We start from the raw sequence: 18,559 nt of genomic DNA, 5'->3' as shown, positions 1-18,559 counted from the left end.
CGTATTTTCCAAAATTGAGAAAAAAAATTGTCATCTTTAGGAGTAGGCCACGCCCACACCTTCCAATATGTTGACCTATTTTTTTGGTTTCATTAGTTTCAATATGTTTACTATCGAATCCCATATAGAAATTAACAATCGGAGGCGACACAAATTGGACCGTTATTGGACCGTTTTATTGAAATAAAGAATATTTATAATTCTTCTCTTCCGCTTAATTCCTTGAGGTGTATAGGACAATCAGAATAGTGATTCGTATATGAATAATACTGTTACGGAATTAGGTTTAACTTAGCTTGGTGTGAACGTTTTTTCTATTTTCCGATACGATTTGTACCAAATTAAACGAGGGTTCTTTAGATTATGATTCTACAAGGCCTTATTACTTCACTTATTCACAATGCATACCGCTTAACTCTACTAAGTGCAACGCTTTACTTTACTTTGCTGACGGTTTTAATTCGCTGTCTTATTTTCAACTCACTCACCCACCTGCTACTTTCCCGTATTTATACTCGCTCGATAATGCGTAGACTGTTCCGACATCCTCAATCTAGGATGTTCTGCAATGGCCACCAAATGAGAAAGAGGTAATAAATACCAGAGAGAGAGAGAGAGAGTAGAAGGGTTAATAATGACTGACGTCATAATTAAGCAAAATCCAATGAATGTTGTTCATGGAAGAAGCACTTCCAAGCAAATGGTCACAGCTTTTATCCAGTTTAAGTCCACTTCTCAGGTCGTATTGACATTTTAAAAGCGGATAGTCGTTACGAGATTCCCAGCTAGTATATTTTTTGTCTAGGGGAAGTCCTAGATATGAACCCTAACACACCCTGCGCAATAGTGGTGCAGTTAAGATCACATTTTAATTGCAGTTAGAGTATGAGGTTTCTGTTACAGTGCTAAAGTTGTATTCCTCAAACTTTCCTCGATAATGGCCTGAATGTTTCCGAAGCCCTGACAAACATAAGTTACCGTTTGCGATTGGTTGGATTTTAAATGGGAAAAATAAATGAATTATGTGTCCTTAAAGCTGAGCTCCTCGTTTTCGTAAATGTGCCCAGATCCTGCTCCAACAGAAGTAGCTGCAAACAAAGCGACTGTAGAGTGCTTCAGATTATTTTGCTCTATCTTCAGCATCTTTTTTTGGCAATGATGTAAATGACCTCTCTAGCTGCATATTTTCAAGCCGCTTTTCGGCAGCGTTAATGTCTTCCTTATCGTCTTTTCCATTCGGACCAAGCGAAAGTATGATCTTGAATTTCCCTTTTCTTGTGCCAAAGAACATCTTATTCCCCAATCTCTCGGGTGCCTCTACACCGGCCCCAGTTATTGAGAGAACTATGTTCATGTTTTAGATGGCGATTAGGGACCACATCTTTGTTCATTTTTGCGAGGCAGTTCAGCAGTTTGGGGCGTTCGCACTCTCTCTAGCCAAACCAAACTCTGGCACGACTTCTCATATGGATTTTCTGGGCCGACATAATAATTGTTCCACAAACATCCCAGAGGAGACAAGGGAGACTTTTTAATTTAATCACCCGAAAACCACGATGCATTTCGATAAAGTCGAAATGGACACGGAAGAATCCTCATTTGTAAAAAAACATGTTCCATAACAAGTTCAGAAAACCTAGTTCCTACTTTAACCCATCCGGCTATAGTGACAGGGGACAGTCGTTTACCACGACAACCGTCAGGTAGTCTTTAACAAATTCGGCGAATTGTCGTTTTGTTGTTGATGAAACTGTGGCATTGTGTTTTAACTTCTTTCACATAGTTCACTGGTTCTTTTTAGTGAACCGTTCAATTGAACTAGTTCTTTTATGAATTACTCAACAATATTCCTCACAATGCCATATCATTTTAGTATGTATGTGATTGCCGGTTTGCCCCATAAAATTGTCGGAAAGAGAATTAACTTGTTCCATTATTACTTTACTAGTGAACTAGTTAAAATGAATGATTCACCGAAATGAACCACAGAACTAAGTCTCTTCAAATCGTACTTCTTAGTTAATGTTTGTGCTTTACTAAAACGATGCAGAAATAAACATAAGGAATCCATTAGAATTTATTGACCACAGATATCATATTGAAATATACATATTGGTAGACTTTTTGTAGTGAATAAAGTTGAGTCTCTCTATATCAACGAAAGCAGCAACATCGTGCGCGGCGTGTTTGTTTTTAGTTTTCCGTAGATTTATTAGCTTACACTTTGTGATGCGACGAGGAGTCCGTCGCATCAGTTGGTGACCCCGACGTGATAGGCGCGTAGTAAAAAAACTCGTTAGGCCTATCCGTGTTTAGTGTAGAGAGTGTTAGGCTCACATTTTAAAAAAAGAAAAGTGCTGTAGTCTATCCGTAATTTAGGAACGAGATAAGCGCGTAGTAAAAAGTTACTACGTTGGACTTATCCGTTATTGTAACTAACGCAATAGGCGCGTTAGTTAGGTGAAAGGCCAACAGTCGAAAAAAAGGCAGTGTTGCGTCGATCAACAGTAAAGAATCGCGTAGTAAAAAAGTGACTATGGTAGGATTGTAAAAGTTATAAAGAACAAGTGTGAAAATAAAGTGACAAAAAATATAGCTCGCGAAAATAAATTTTGAGGAATTCATCCAACTTCAAAGGATGTTGGGCGAGTATATAGTGTTCATTTATTTAGAAATGAGGAAAATTGCTCAAACCAGTGTAGTCAGAGAAACTAGGGAAAAGTGTTCCAAAATAGTTAGGTCCTTCACGGAAGCAATAAGGTTTTTTGGGTAACGAGAGGGAGCTCCGACGTATGGGAAAAGTACCGTACGATCATTGCATATTCGCCGTGGGAGTGCGGTATTCAATAAAAAGAATGGAGCTAGACTTGGATAGTATGAGGGTATTTTACCCCATAGAACCTCCACGTTTAGATAATCTAGATTTTATAGCTGAGGTGAACAGCTTAAGTTCATCGGAACAGTGTGGAGAGAAATCCCGCCAAATATTAGAGAAACAATTAATTTAGTAGATGCTTCTTTTGTTTTTTTTTGGGAGGAGATTATGAGATCTCTTTTCTCAAGCACAAAACACTTCGAAAAAAGTTATGGATCTTTATCGTCACAATACGTGCGATATTTGGAGGTAGTAGGGAAACAAGATGACTACACAAGTCATTACCATTTTTAAACGATTTGTTACTATAAAGTGAGAAGTGGGGACATTTCCAGAACAGCACCGAAAAAGGTGATAATAAAGAATGAAGTAGGGTTTCCAGGTAGTATAGGGATTCAACAGGAAAGTGTTGAAAAACTAGGGAACCTAAGAATGAAAATGCTTGCGTGGATGTTTTGCGAAAATTAAAGTTCGAAGTGAACCAACTACTTGAGAAAAATGAGCAATTAATTGGATGAAGAAACCAATGCTTGCTCAATTGCGGAAGAAAAGGCTCGCATATCGCTAACGTTAGCGCCAAATACAAAGCTGCAAAATCTAAAAAGGAAAAGGCTGTGGAAGATCTTTGTGAAGTGCAAACAGAATTGGAGTGCTTACGGAAAGAGTTGGACGAAGTCAGTAAACATCTCAAAGATGAATCTCTACTTCGTATGGATCTGGAAATGAATATTCAGGTTCTACGTTCAGATCTTACCTTCAACGAGAAAAATCATTTGCAAGAAGTTAATGAAGTACGCCCTCGCTCAGTAGAAATCGATGGTGGTGCTCCCGTGTCTGAATGGTATGAAACGGATGCAGCACAAGAACCACCAACCAACGATGGTGGTGCTCCCGTGTCTGAATGGTATGAAACGGATGCAGCACAAGAACCACCAACCAAAATAGTTATGAAACCACAAAAATGGCAAGGTGGAGAAAACATAATGGCATCGCTGTTTAATGCCTATGATGAGGAAGTTGCCGGTGCAGATCGTGTCAAGCGTACAATTATACGTCATGTGTCAAGCCATCGTATAATTAATGACGCAAGTTTTAGTGGTGGGAAATATCTTCTACGAAGAAAATGGATATACCACGTATTTCATCGAGGGAAAAGACGTCCTCATCCAAACTGGTTGCTGAAGGTGTTGGGTGCCATCACCTAGATTTAAGTCATTATAATTTTTTATATTTTTTTATTATAAACTTAGAAACTAAGTATTGCCTTCAGCAGTTTGAAAATTAAAGTATTTGAAGATGAAAAATATTACATTATGATAATGATCATATTCCTATTTTGTAAAAAATACATACATACATTAAAGTTAAAAGATTAGAATACTTTAAGACCAGTAGTGGGATTCTGTAACTCATTTTTGCTGTTACCGACAAAAATCGGTAATAAAGAAAAGTTGACATCATTGTTTGTGTCGATAGAGGCTAGCAACTACTTTTTATTCATCGTTAACATACCGACAAATTTCGTTAATTATCGAAATTATAAGCATTTTAATTTTACCGACAATTATCGATAACAGCAAAAATGAGTTACAGAATCCCACTACAGAAAACTGTTTAGTTCTGTATCTAAACTATTTTATATAAATTGAGTCAGATAAATTGCAAGCAAGAAAATGTTCAATGATGGACCTGCACTAACTGTTAAAAGATTAGGATCTTTTAAGGCGGGGAGTATGGTCGAATTTTTGTTGTGAATAATGTTGAGTCTCTCTGTAACAACGAAAGAAGCAACATCGTGCGCGGCGTGTTTGTTTTTAGTTTCCCGTAGGTTTATTAGCTTACACTTTGTGGTGCCACGAGGAGTCCGTCACATCACATATATAAAACCATTCTCCTTCTCGAGATTTAAAAAAAATTTAATATTTATCTGTAGTGTATCTTACAATTTATCACCGCTTATGTTTCCTTATACAGAGAAGACTCCCAAAGCAAATCCACAACTCATTTATGGATGCAATCAGGGAACTTAGGTGTCCTAACTCCTCAGTAGACTCCGTGTCAAATCGCTCTTAATTTGCTTTTAAAAGAATTATATCATCTTTAGTGTACGTCATGCTTTCACTTGATTTCTTACCATTAATTTAAAAAATATTTCTGAGATTTTTTCTCAATGAAAGAAAACAAACAAACCTACATTTTGTTAGGTTTCTTTAAATATGCAAATAAAATGTTTTGTTAATTCCCATTATCTCCCTTTTTCGTTTTTAATGGTAGGCATTTTAAAATTGAACAAAATAAATAAAATGGAAAATGGATTTTGAGGAATGGCATTATTTTGTGTTTGTTTTGATGACAATTTTCTTTGGAAATTACCTGGCAATTTATGCAAAGCATTGTGCTTTTTCTGCTCCCCATTTTGATAGAGGCTTTTCAATCACAAAATTTTTTTTTACTACCAACATAAAAAATAACCCAAAGACTTAGTTTTTATGCCAATTTATATTTATTATAAATTTGACCTTAGAATTTTTTTCGTTTTTCTTTCATGAGGAAAACAAGGACTTGTTTCGAGAGTACGATTTAACTACTCAACCAATAAACCATAAACTTGCTGACCAACAATAAAAAAACTGGCAAATATAAAAATGTATTTTTCAATTGAAGTGGTTTAGTGACCTCTTCTTGTAGATCCTTTGCAACAAAACGATAACAAAACGAAAAAAAATCGAAATCGAAAAACGTCCATTTATTACACACTTGAAATGAACTCAACTCTCCCGTTCGTTCGTAACATTTTATGTAGAGAAATGTTACATCAATTGTTGTGGGGTACTTCTTGGTTTTCCAGCTAACTGGTTGACGGTTTTATTTTTTTTTTTTTTTTTGTGTAATTCCTATCATAGATGAGAAATTGCATTGTTCGACCAAAACCCCACCCCAAAGAAAGCGTTTTCTGTTGCCGTCGTTATGCCACCGACAATAGCAGCAATAACTCACTTTGTTCCACTTTAACAGTTGCAATAAAAATTTCAAGAATATCTTCAAATAAATTTTCTGTCAACTGTTAAGTACGAAATTGAAATCGATTAAACTACATTTCTATTTATTTTCCAATATGCAAAAATTTCAGTCATTGAATGACAAAAACGAATGAATGAACGATGAATGTATGAATGAGTCGCTGCTGTCGTTGTCCTGTACTATCGCATGCTTTCCAGCTGTTTCATAGTTTTGCCTATATTTGTGACAATAACTTGCCTACCTAACTCTCAGGCAAGGCAAATAGAATTTTACATGTGATACAAGTTTTTAGAGGGGGCATACATATTTGTGGCGTATTACACTGCGAGAATGAATTTTTGTGTATAAATGTGGGAACTGGAAAATTTTTGTTTCATTTTGAGACAATTGGTTCCATAAAAAATCAGAAATAAACACCAAAAAGACAAGTGGTCGTATATAGGACAATGCCCTTTATGTCGCCGATGCAAGAATGTCCGTTTTCCAGTATCCAGATTTTTCTATGCCTTATAAGCTACTTTAACAATAGCGAAAGGTAGCATAAGGATTATATAAGTTTGACATTTTGTAAACTCTTTTTGTGTTCAATTACATAGAAAAAAAACAGCTGAATGAAATTATCTAGTTCCTTCCTTTAGTTCTATACGGATTAGTTTGGCTATATTCATTTTTTGTTCGTTTTAGAAAAGCAAGATAGTAACCTAAAAAGAAGGACTTGGGCTGACTGAGATTATGGATTCCAAATTATCGACGTTCAAATAGTCGTTGAAATATAGTTTAAATAGTTTATTAGTTCAATTAACTCCATTGTCAATTTATTTCATAATTTGTTGAATTTTTTGCAGGCTGTCCATTCTTCTTCTTTATTTTTCGGATATTAAGCGTTTTTCGGATATTAAGCGACCATACAATGTTATAGTATTACATCTGAATATGTTTTAATATTTTATATTATGAAATTATTGACAGCTCTCGGTTTTTAGCAGCATGTAGCAGATTTGTTTCACATCTGTATCCTGTCCACTCTTGGATGTTATATCTCTCTTCTGCCTCTTGGTCGTTGTCCTTCTATGGTACATTTAATAATACATTGCATAAACTTGTATTTATCATTCCTCATCAAGTGTCCAAGGTATGCGGTTTTTCTTGATTTGGCAGTGTGCAAGAGTTGTCTGTCGAGATGCATTCTTCTTAGAATTTCTTGGTTTGAAGTGTGCGATGTATAGGGCACCTTTAGAATTCTTCGATATACCCATATTTCAAATGCTTCATTTTTTTTTGATCTGCACTTTTGATGGTCCAAGTTTCTTCGTGGTTGTTAAGTGTGTTTTTGTATTTAAAAAAGGCGTTTCTGGCCATCTCCACTCGACGTTTAATTTCGTTTGATATGTTCCATTGATCGTTAATTAAAACGCCATGGTATATAAAAGATTTTACACGTTCGATATTTTCGTGGCGTTTCACAACTTACATCTTTTCGACTTACAACCATGTATTTTGTCTTTTTTATATTTATGTTGATGCCATATTTTACGCTTACGATAGTGAGCTTGTCTAGGAGCTGTTGTAGTCCGGTTATACTGCTAGCAATAATTGTGGTATCATCAGCGTAACGTATGTTATTTATAATTTTACCCTAAACTCTTATCCCGATCCGTTCTCCTTCAATTGACTCTTGAAATATTTTTTGGGAGTATATATTAAAGACGAGCGGGGATAATATGCACCCTTGCCTGACTCCTTTTGATATGGGAATTTCGTCTGTTAGATCTCCATTTACTTCAATTCTTGCCTTTTGGTGCCAGTATAAATTTCGTATGCATCTGATCTCTTTTTCCGGTATTTCTATTCCCCTCAGCATATCGATTAATTTGTCGTGTTGTCAAATGCCTTTGCATAATCGATGAAACATATATAAACATATTTTTGGACTTCCCGGCATTTCTGTACCAGTACTTGAAGGGATAATAGGGCTTCTCTGGTACCCATACCTTCCTTGAAGCCGAACTGTGACTCTCCCATAGCGCTTTCACATTTGGCTTATATTCTTTTGTGAATTATTCTCAAAAACATTTTTAATATGTGGCACATAAGGCTAATAAGCCTGTAGTCAGAACACTTTTTTGCGTTCGATTTCTTCGGTATCGCAATGAAAGTTGAGTTCAACCAATCGTTTGGATATTGACCAGTATCATACACATGATTGAAAAGTTGTACAATGAGTGATATGTTGTCTCCATCTATAAGTTTTAAGATTTCAGAAGGAATTTCATCAGGTCCGGTTGATTTCTTGTCCTTTAGTGATTGAATCGCATATTCCACTTCGGATTTAGTGATGTATGTCCTGGTCATATCTTGATCGTTGGTCGTCAGTGAATAATTGTTCAATATAGTTTTTCCATTGATCCTTTATGTGTGATGTCTCGAGAATGGGCTGGTTGTTGTCATCCGTTAGTACTGCTGGTGATGCCTTCCTATACACTCCTGTGGATTCTTTTAATTTTTTATGTAGATTATAATCGTCATGAATGTTTTGCAGATATTCAATTTCTCTACATTTTTGATTTAGTAGTGCATTTTTTGCTGCTCGGTTAGCGGTACGGATTTCCTTGTTGATTTCCCAGTAACGTTCGTAGTCAACGTTTTTATATTTCCTTCGTTCCACACGAAGCTCCATAATTTCGTCGTTCATCCATTCTTGCTGTGTTCTTCTCGTACATTTTCCAAGATAATTTTTTGTTATTTCGTACATCGTGTCCTTGATATTATTCCATATATTTTCTACATTGTTTGCATCGATAGCATTATTCATTTGCACCTTCACTTCACTTCGTTTCGTCCTGTCCATTATTCAACCATATTTATTATCATTTATTGTTGTCTTATTATACCTGTTGAATTGCTTTACCAACAGCTAAACGTAGCATAATGACACTTTCACTGAACCATATCCTTCTATTATTTCAAATGTTCATTCTTTAAATTCATAGTTCATCAGTTAATTAAGTTCTTAGTTAGTTCAGTTGTCTAGTTGCTGTATTCTTTGGTTACATTCGTTGTTTAGTCAATTCCTTTTCCCTTTCGGCAAAGAACGACAATAAACTAAAATAAGGACTTTGATTGATTTAGCTCATTTCAGTGAATTGTTTGATTGAACTGGTGCTATTGTGAATTACACAATTGTAGTCCTCACAATGTCATATCAGTCATTTTATTATAAAAATGCGTCCAATATTTAAGTTAATAGTTCAAAAGTAAGTTTTGTTCGGAGTATTTGTTTCCAGTATTCAGTTCTAAGTCAGTATTTCTTCTAAGCCAGCAATGAACTAATAAGAATGGATTTTTATTAATTTTCTCGTTTAGCTTGATGATCGTTTTTTTTTTTGCAAGTGAAAAGGACTCGAATCTACACAGCCACACACATGTGACCGGTTTCGCTGTTAGTTGGGCAGCTCTTCAGACATATCGACTGTGGAATGGCTTCTCTGTCCTAGAACTTTTGGTTTTTAAAATGCAAATGTGTTTTTATATGTTCAATAACGGATATTTGTCCGTTGAATTGTATTTCTTCATGACAAACGCCTTTTTGCACTACCTTTGAAGTTATGAGTTTGGCTTTTTATTTTTTGATATTTTGCCTGTTAGGGCGAAGATTATTTTAAATGATTTTTTTATTAATTTTCTCGTTGAGAGTTAAGCTTGATGATAGATTTTTTTTGCAAGTGCAAAATTAGAGCTAAGGACTCGAACCCACACAGCCACCAAATTATGTGACCAGTTTCGCTGTTAGTTGGGCAGCGCTTCTTTTCATTATCTTTTTTACTGATTCTTTCAATAGTACTACTTCTTTTATGAATTATACAACACAACTCTTCATGATGACTTATCGGTCATTTACTTAAATATTATCATAAGTGAAAAAAATATTTCGTCAGTTCTTAAGTTCAAAGATTTTCAGCAAATTTAGTTTTGTAGTTTATGCTTTCACTGTAATGGTTTGTGGGTTCACCGAACACAACACAAAGTATGATTTCGACTTTTCTTTGAATCGTTCTATTGAACTTGTTCCTTCGTGAACTTTATATTCATCAATTTCCGCAAGAGTGTCAATAAATTATTTCGTCCGATTATTATGTTAAAAGCTTTTCGTTCCGCCTCCCAGTAAAACCTTACGCTGAACTAAAATGACTTGAACTGACCTTCATCTGTGGCTCTTTTCAGCTAATCTTTATACATCTGCAGCTTGTCTTTTGAGTGAATTACACAAGACTACTTCTCAAGACATAATGTAAACTAGTAATTCGTCGTTTACTTAAGTTTATATGTATTCTTATATTGATTGATTTAGTTAATGCTCTCCTTTCACTGAACTGTCCAATTGAACTAGTTCTTTAGAATTTACTCCTAACGATATCAGGGGTTTTCTCAATCACGAGTATCACGACTCAAAAACATAGTTCAAGCTTTCTCTAAATTCAGTGATATTCAGTCAATTTTTCTCTGGTTCAGTAATAAAGAAAGATGACCTTAAAAAAATGCTTTGGCCAGATATAGTTCAGTGGTTGTTTTCAGTGAATCGTCGCTCATTTTCTTGAATAGGGTCATAACACAATAAAGTGCTTCGTCCGCTTGTTAAGTTTATAGTTCATCAATCAATTGGTGTTCCTAGTTTATTCATATATCTTATTACATTCCTCATTTTAGTAAATTCATTCGGTGTTCAGTAAAGAAGTTCAATTGCTCTTTTCAGTGAATCACTCAATTGAATTAGTTGATTCGTGAACAATCCAACATAACACTACTTCGGATAATGTCAAATCCCTCCTTTAACTGTAATTAACAATTTTTATTTAATTCGCTCGTCCCTTCAGGGATGTTTATGGAACAATTATTTTTTAATTCGTTCACGGCTTCTACAGGTCCAAAAATTCACTAAAAAGAATAACTTGGACTGATAGAATTCAGGGATTATTTTACGTGAATAGTTCAATTGAACGAGTTCCTTGTCCCCAAACACAATTCTTCGTTATGTAAAACAATAAACAATCACATAATTTTTGTCCCTTAAATCTAACACCATCTGAAAAAGTTTTACACGGATAGGAAATGAACCAAGTCATGTATGATGCATAGTTTTAGGCTCTTCTTTTACATTGTTCATATGTATACAGTTTTAGTTCGATATACACATAGTTGAATATATATGAAGTGCAAACGATCTTAGTGTGCTTTAAGAGAAAGTCGTTATTTATATTTCGCGTTTAGAACGGACTCTGTATTAAAGACGATCGCAGTTTTTATGGGAGAGCTGAAGGGAATATTAATTTTATGCCCTAGATAGACGGTAGCGTTAATTTGCATTAAGAACTACATTTAATTTTACCGTGACAGACGTGACATTTACGAAACAGCTGATTGCTGGTAAACAACCGTTTTCTTATTCTTTGCTATGTAAATTGTGTCTCAGGGCATGAATATGCTGTCTCCATTACATGAATATTGGCTCTCTTCTACAGTATTGCCATATTAAAATACCTAAATTCAGTTTAAATTCACTTTGATTTTGTGCATTAAGAATGTGGATAATGCACGAATTAATTTGAATTAAGGTAGTTAATGCATTTTAACGCTGCCGTCTGTCTAGGGTATTAGGTCCGAAGCGAATCTTCATAGGCCATTTATTTGGAGCTCTCGTAGACAAAGTAAAGGAATAAGTCTTTATTAACGACCAAAAGGCAATTATTATCGAATATATTATTATTAAAAATTATAATTTAATGAATACTCTACCTTTAGCAGCATTGTTGTCAGAAAGTAAATTCTATATTTGGTGCGGAGGTTCCTTGAGTTGGGCTGACTTTGGCTTTAGAATTAGAGAGAGGGACAGACTGCTAGCAGGAAGCTTAGTTCTGATGTAATGTGCTATGAAGTGAACACCATGAAGAAGAAATTTATCGATTTCCATCCACCAGTTCTAACCGAGTTGCAATAGGCTTTCTCTCGAACTTAAATACCTCGATACTGCAAAAACTCCATTTGCACCTGTAGGGGACTCATGTAGATTGTATGGACTTTTCTTGCTCCGTACAATCCCAGGAATCAGAAATGCGAAAGGTCCAATAAAGTAGTTTTGCTTCCATACAAATCGCCCCGACCTAATACACATGTATCCAAGATGGAGGAAGGCTTTGGCGTCGGTGTCTACTGCGAAAATAAACTAATCAAACACTCAGTTAAGCTAAACGATGGCTGTAACTTCTTTCAACCAGATATTCTAAGTATCAGGAAAGCAGCAAAATTGCTTAGAGGACTTGAACCCAGCCTCACATGTATCTATATACTCGTATGTCGATAGTCAGGCGGTCCTTAAGGCTTTCATGTTGTGGACCATAAACTCCTGGGTTCCAGGACATAGTAACATAATGGGAAATGGATAGCTCGAAGTAGACCGATGCACCAATTGATGAACATGTTAGACCTCCGCTGCTGCATCGACAAACTTCGAAAGGTCTACCTTGAAAAGACGCACCGTAGATGACTTATGCAACCTTGTTGCATAATATACATGACATTATGGCTCGTGATCTCTCAACGTGGATTCAGTTTCTTCTCTCACTCGATAATTTAGGGGTGCAACTCACTCTGGAATGCATTACGGGTCATTGCATTTTAAGATTTTTAACTTCAAGATAAGTAACAGTGTGTCGCGTCCAGGGTCTCCATAAGCACACACTAAACCTTAAAAATTAAAAGTCTAATTTTTTGTTCGTACTCATTTTGGGGTTAAATCGTTCTAATTCAATGAAAAGCGATGTTTTCACCTTGTTCATCCTTTCTAGAGGTGTGGCGCAGATGAGGCGACCAACCGAACGTGAGTCGCCAATAGATTAATGAACGGCTGTCGGTGAAGTTAGGGAACTCGCCCAATGGTGATCGGGAACGACGATGTTGATTGATGAAGGTCGGTAATATCGTATCTGGTTGATTCTAGGATTTAGTTATGATCGGGAACGTGTTCATTAATGATCTCCCTATGAATGAACCTACGATCCTGTGATTTACAGAGTACCGAAGTCTCTGCGTAAAGGACAGAAACCAGTTTTCTCTGTGTAGGAGAGGAGGCCGAATCCACTGTGTGAGACAGAAAACCAAAGTCTCTACATGGGGCAGAGAACCGAAGCCTCTGTGTTGTACAGAGTGCCGAGTTCTCTGTGTGGGACAGTAGACAAAAGTCTATTTGTGCAATGTATTTATAGGACGGTCAAATTGGTTTGTCTTTCCAAAATTTGTTCTTCTTCTTCTCACGCAGGATTTCCTTGGCGGATAGGAAACCCTCCCCTGCAGCAGAAAACTGATTTCAACGGCAAAATGTGAAATTCTAAAGACTCAGATGATATGGAGTGAATGAAAATTATTTCCGTTAGAGTCATTGATGAAGTTGCAAAGAAGTGAACTAAATCCATATATAGAGAGGTTTAGGTTTATGTTGAAATAGTGCAGGGTATCAACAGTTCTCGTTTTATGCGAACTTTAGAAACTTTGCATGCTCAGATAGTGTCGCGACAATCCAATTTCGTCGAGTTAGGCTGATCAGAAACGATATGCGTGAGCATTGTAATCTGTCGTTGCGACTGATGGCATCTGGAAGTCTTTAAAAGAGAATCCAACGGTGGCTAGTTTAGTTAATCTGCATGTGAGAGCTACTGCAACCAAAGTTCTAAAAGTTCTTCTTCAAATTTTTCCAAAAGGCTTGGTGTAACGATTCCTGTAGCTTTCAAGGGATAGATATGCCAGAAAATCACTGTAATGTTCAGGAAGTTTGTATCTTCCGAGAACACACACACGATCCATATCCACTTCTGCCTGTACTCTCGTACAGACAAAGAACCCGAACGTATATTTCGGCGGTGATGCTGCAATCGGCGGATGCGCTCAGGTTTATCTACCGAATAGCGACAAAATTTTGAAGTAGCAGAAATATTGAAATTAATTTGTTTTGAATTATTTTCGATTCGTTTACTTTTTTTAATTTCAGCATATAAAAAATGCAGCGATTGTTAGCTTCCTCTATTCTTGTGTCAGTCACGCGTTTCTTATCGAAACATTTTCAACTTGAATGTTGTAGTTTTGTTTCAAGCGCAGATCCCAGACATGCAACAAATTGTGGCGTAGAACCGTTAACATGGTTAAGAATGTACGTGTTTAGTAGAGTTGTGTAGTTCCGGAACGAACTAGTTCCAAGGAACTATTCCGGACAAGGAACTGTTGGAACTATATCCAGCTCTTGCGTTTATATAGTTCCTTTAGTTCATATAGTTCCTTTCGTTTTTCTCGATCCTTCAATTTAAAGCCTACGTCGATCTTTCGTTGTTGGTGTTTGTTCGCTGCAATTTTTTATTTTTATGTCAATTCATCCACCAAACAATGAAAACATTTCGGTCTCGGAACTATTTGGAACGAAAAAAACAAAAAGAGCTTCGAAAGAGAAAGATTCGTTGAACTATTTCGGTCTCGGAACTATTTGGAATGAAAAGAACGACGAAAGAGAAAGATTCGTTGAACTTTATCGATCTCGGAACTATTTGGAACAATCTAACTACTTTAAGGACTAGTTCCTTTTGGGAAAAGGAACTAGAAAGTTCGATCCGCTCCGGGAACTAGATTGCCCAACTCTAGTGTTTAGAGCGGAAAACTGTACTTATCGAGTCAGCTGGTGAATTATAAAGCTTTTACAAGTAAATTATGGTAGTAAGTGTCAAGGCACGATGCATACTTTTAGGAGCAGTTTCAATACAATTTTTATGATATTTTCTGAAAATTGTATCCGCTATAAAATTCAATTTTATATACATATATCTACATTTTACTGCTAATCAGAAAATTATTAAGCGTCTTTGACACTGATTGAGAGTAGCATTTTTATGACTTCGCCGAAAAGTATGCAACATTCATCAACAAGCGAGGTTATATTTAAGTGTTTGCTGTGTAAGAGTTCAGGGCAGAGTCGATGTAGTAGAAGTGTTATAAATCTATGGGGCGTTGGTGTTTTCCTTAAAGCTTGCAGCCAAATATTCTGCCTTATTCTGACGGTTAATTCCATGTGAGTATTGTCTCTCGGTCATTTCAATTTAAACGAGAGCGAGATAGCGAGGTAACTCACGGGGAATTTATGTTCAGAACTAGGTTGATTATCCGTCCTCTTATCAAGGTGTTGAGTTTATCGTTCTGGGCAAAAAGGAGGTTATGGGCAAAACAGAGGTTATGGGCAAAACAGAGGTTATGGGCAAAGGGCTGTAGGAGTGTTTAAATTTTTGGAGTATTTTAACCAATTCCCAACCCACATTGGTCTTCTTATCTTTTGGTCTTTTTTACCGTGTAAAATCTTGCCTTCTCTCGCAAAATATTTTGCGTATTCATTTCATTTGATACTTGTGACCATTAAGTGTGTGAGTCTTTAGCAGTATGGTAAAGTAGAGAGGAAGGAAGAGAGCAGGTGTGCCCTATAAAAATCTCCCCCCGAAAAATAAACTCAAAAGTCATCGAAAAATCTAAGACAAGGTAACTCCTTAAGGCAGCCATCCCCCAAGTAGTCACAGCACTTCTACTCATTTGAATACCTCCGAATCATTGTCGTAACGTAACGTGAACGTTTTGCCATATCCAAAATGACGATGATATTACACTACTTACATGTAAAGTAGTTGGTACAGGAGTACTCTTACAGTCAGTTAGAACTACTTGACGACGACATCAACATCGACATCATCATCATCAGCAGGAGGTCTAGCATCGGCATCATTGCTTTGCTTTGGAAAAGTGTGCAGGAGCAACTGAAATTATAGAAAAACGCAGGCAAATTGAATTTCTCAAGAGTTAGACTAACATCATCGTCAGCCTGGTTGGCAATAGTTTTGCCTCAAGATCTGTAACTCTAAAGAAATCTATGAAGCCAAAGCCAGCAAGTAGGTTTTTGGTTGAATGAATTGGGAAGGCAGGCAACTCGTGGTGGAATGAGATGATACTTTAAACAAGTGCTGCACAAAATAAGAAATAATAAAATAATCCTTCGAACAAAAAACGAAAAAAAATTAAGTAAAAGAAAAATGTCTACAATCAGAGCTATAAAAGCAAGGCACGAACCAATTTTATTGGCAATATGTATGGCAGATTGTTTGTCTTTGAGGAAAAAAAACTGAAACGAAAACGAAGAAAGGCAAAACCTTAACTACCCACAAATGTTGTACATTGAGCATACAATTCAGGCAAATATTCATTTCAAACGACAGGCAAGGAGAGGGCAGGCCAGCAACAACCATCGTCATCATGGTGGTATTTGTTTAGCACCGCATCTTATACAAATACTGGAACGAAATAACAACAACAACACCAACAACGACGATAGCAAAAATTGAAATAACGCAATAAAAATGGAAATTGTAATACCCGGGCCAAGTGTTGGGCCCAGTCAGTCCCTTAGCTTTAACTACCAAACGAGCCTCTTCATCTTCTCACCATCCAAACCACCCCACCCCACTCCATACCGCACCACACCTTTTACTTATTTTATGTTTGCGTTTTTTTGGCTCGTTCGTTTTGCCATAACAAATAAAATGTAATGAAATGAATGAATTTACTTGAGCGTGTGAGCGGAATTTGACTTGCCAATATAGGATATGTGTGTATGTATGTGTACAAGTACAAGCTGCACACACAATGTACCAATGCAATCATGTGGTAACCAAAAAACAGACAGTAGAGGAAAATCTGATACCACCACACCACACATCTATAGGTAACAGCCAACAAAGCTCATGTGGTTTGATAAGGCTAGAGAAAATCAAAGATTTTTCCACCACAAAAATGGAAAACCAATGAAATGAGATTATCATTGGTGTATTTGTTCAGTTGATACCCTACATCGGATTTTTATAGAAGGCAAACATGTCTTCTTAAAGAAGAACAGAAAAACTTTTCAGAGAAAACCAAAATATGTTCTTATAGAATGGCAGAAGGTCTTCCTCTAGAAGACCTGGAGTTCTTTTTTTAGAAAACCCGGAGGTCTCCTTATAGAAGACCTGGAGTTCTCTTTTTGAAGATCTGGAGGTCTTCTTTTAGAAGACCTGCAGTTCTTCTTTTAAAAGATCTGGAGGTCTTCTCTTAGAAGACCAGGAGGTCTTCTTTTAGAACATCTGGAGGTCTTATTTTAGAAGACCTGGAGGCTATCTTTTAGAAGACTTGCAGGTCTTATTTTATGCGACCTGTAGGTCTTCTTTTAGAAGTCCTGGAAGTCTTCTTATAGAAGACCTGGTGGTCTTCTTAGAGAACACCTGGAGGACTTTTTAGAGAAGACCTGGAGGTCTACTTAGAGAAGACCTGGAGGTCATTTTAGAGGAGACCTGTAGCCATAGACCCGGGGTTCTTTTTATAGAAGAACCGGAGGTCTTCTTATAGAAGACCCGGAGGTCTTCTTGTAGAAGACCTGGAGATCTTCTTATAGAAGACCCGGAGGTCTTCTTATAGAAGACCCGGAGGTCTTCTTATAGAAGACCCGGAGGTCTTCTTATAGAAGACCGGGAGGTCTTCTTGTAGAAGACCTGGAGGTCTTCTTATAGAATACCCGGTGGTCTTCTTGTAGAAGACCTGGAGGTCTTCTTATAGAATACCCGGAGGTCTTCTTATAGAAGACCCGGAGGTCTTCTTATAGAAGACCCGGAGGTCTTTTTATAGAAGACCCGGAGGTCTTCTTATAGAAGACCCGGAGGTCTTCTTGTAGAAGACCTGGAGGTCTTCTTATAGAATACCCGGAGGTCTTCTTATAGAAGACCCGGAGGTCTTCTTATAGAAGACCCGGAGGTCTTCTTATAGAATACCCGGAGGTCTTCTTATAGAAGACCCGGAGGTCTTCTTATAGAAGACCCGGAGTTCTTCTTATAGAAGACCCGGAGGTCTTCTTATAGAAGACCCGGAGGTCTTCTTATAGAAGACTCGGAGGTCTTCTTGTAGAAGACCTGGAGGTCTTCTTATAGAATACCCGGAGGTCTTTTTATAGAAGACCCGGAGGTCTTCTTATAGAAGACCCGGAGGTCTTCTTGTAGAAGACCTGGAGATCTTCTTGTAGAAGACCTGGAGGTCTTCTTATAGAATACCCGGAGGTCTTCTTATAGAAGACCCGGAGGTCTTCTTATAGTAGACCCGGAGGTCTGCATATAGAAGACCCGGAGGTCTTCTTATAGAAGGCCCGGAGGTCTTCTTATAGAAGACCCGGAGGTCTTCTTGTAGAAGACCTGGAGGTCTTCTTATAGAATACCCGGAGGTCTTCTTGTAGAAGACTTGCAGGTCTTATTTTATGCGACCTGTAGGTCTTCTTATAGAAGGTCTGGAGGTCTTCTTATAGAATACCCGGAGGTCTTCTTATAGAAGACCCGGAGGTCTTCTTATAGAAGACCCGGAGGTCTTCTTATAGAAGACCCTGAGGTCTTCTTATAGAAGACATGGAAGTCATCATCTGAAGGTCGCCTTATAGAAGACTTGAAGGTCGTATTATAGAAAACCTGAAGGTCGTCTTATAGGATACCTGAATGTCGTCCTCTATAAGACGTAGAGGTCCTCCTATAAAAGACTGGAGGTCTTCCTATAGAAGACCTGGAGGTCTTTCTATAGAAG

The 18,559-nt window shown here is 37.1% G+C and overlaps 1 protein-coding gene across 1 annotated transcript in view; it reads left to right on the top strand.

The window, feature by feature from the left end:
* Positions 1 to 18,559, top strand: part of SKIP (Shal K[+] channel interacting protein) — a 427,069-nt gene that overhangs the window by 126,774 nt on the left and 281,736 nt on the right. The window lies entirely within an intron of this gene.

Source organism: Musca autumnalis, unplaced genomic scaffold (genome assembly GCF_047663935.1).
Source record: "Musca autumnalis isolate F117 unplaced genomic scaffold, ASM4766393v1 scaffold_1, whole genome shotgun sequence".
Lineage (NCBI taxonomy): Eukaryota > Metazoa > Arthropoda > Insecta > Diptera > Muscidae > Musca > Musca autumnalis.
This window is presented reverse-complemented; position numbering and strand designations above follow the sequence as displayed.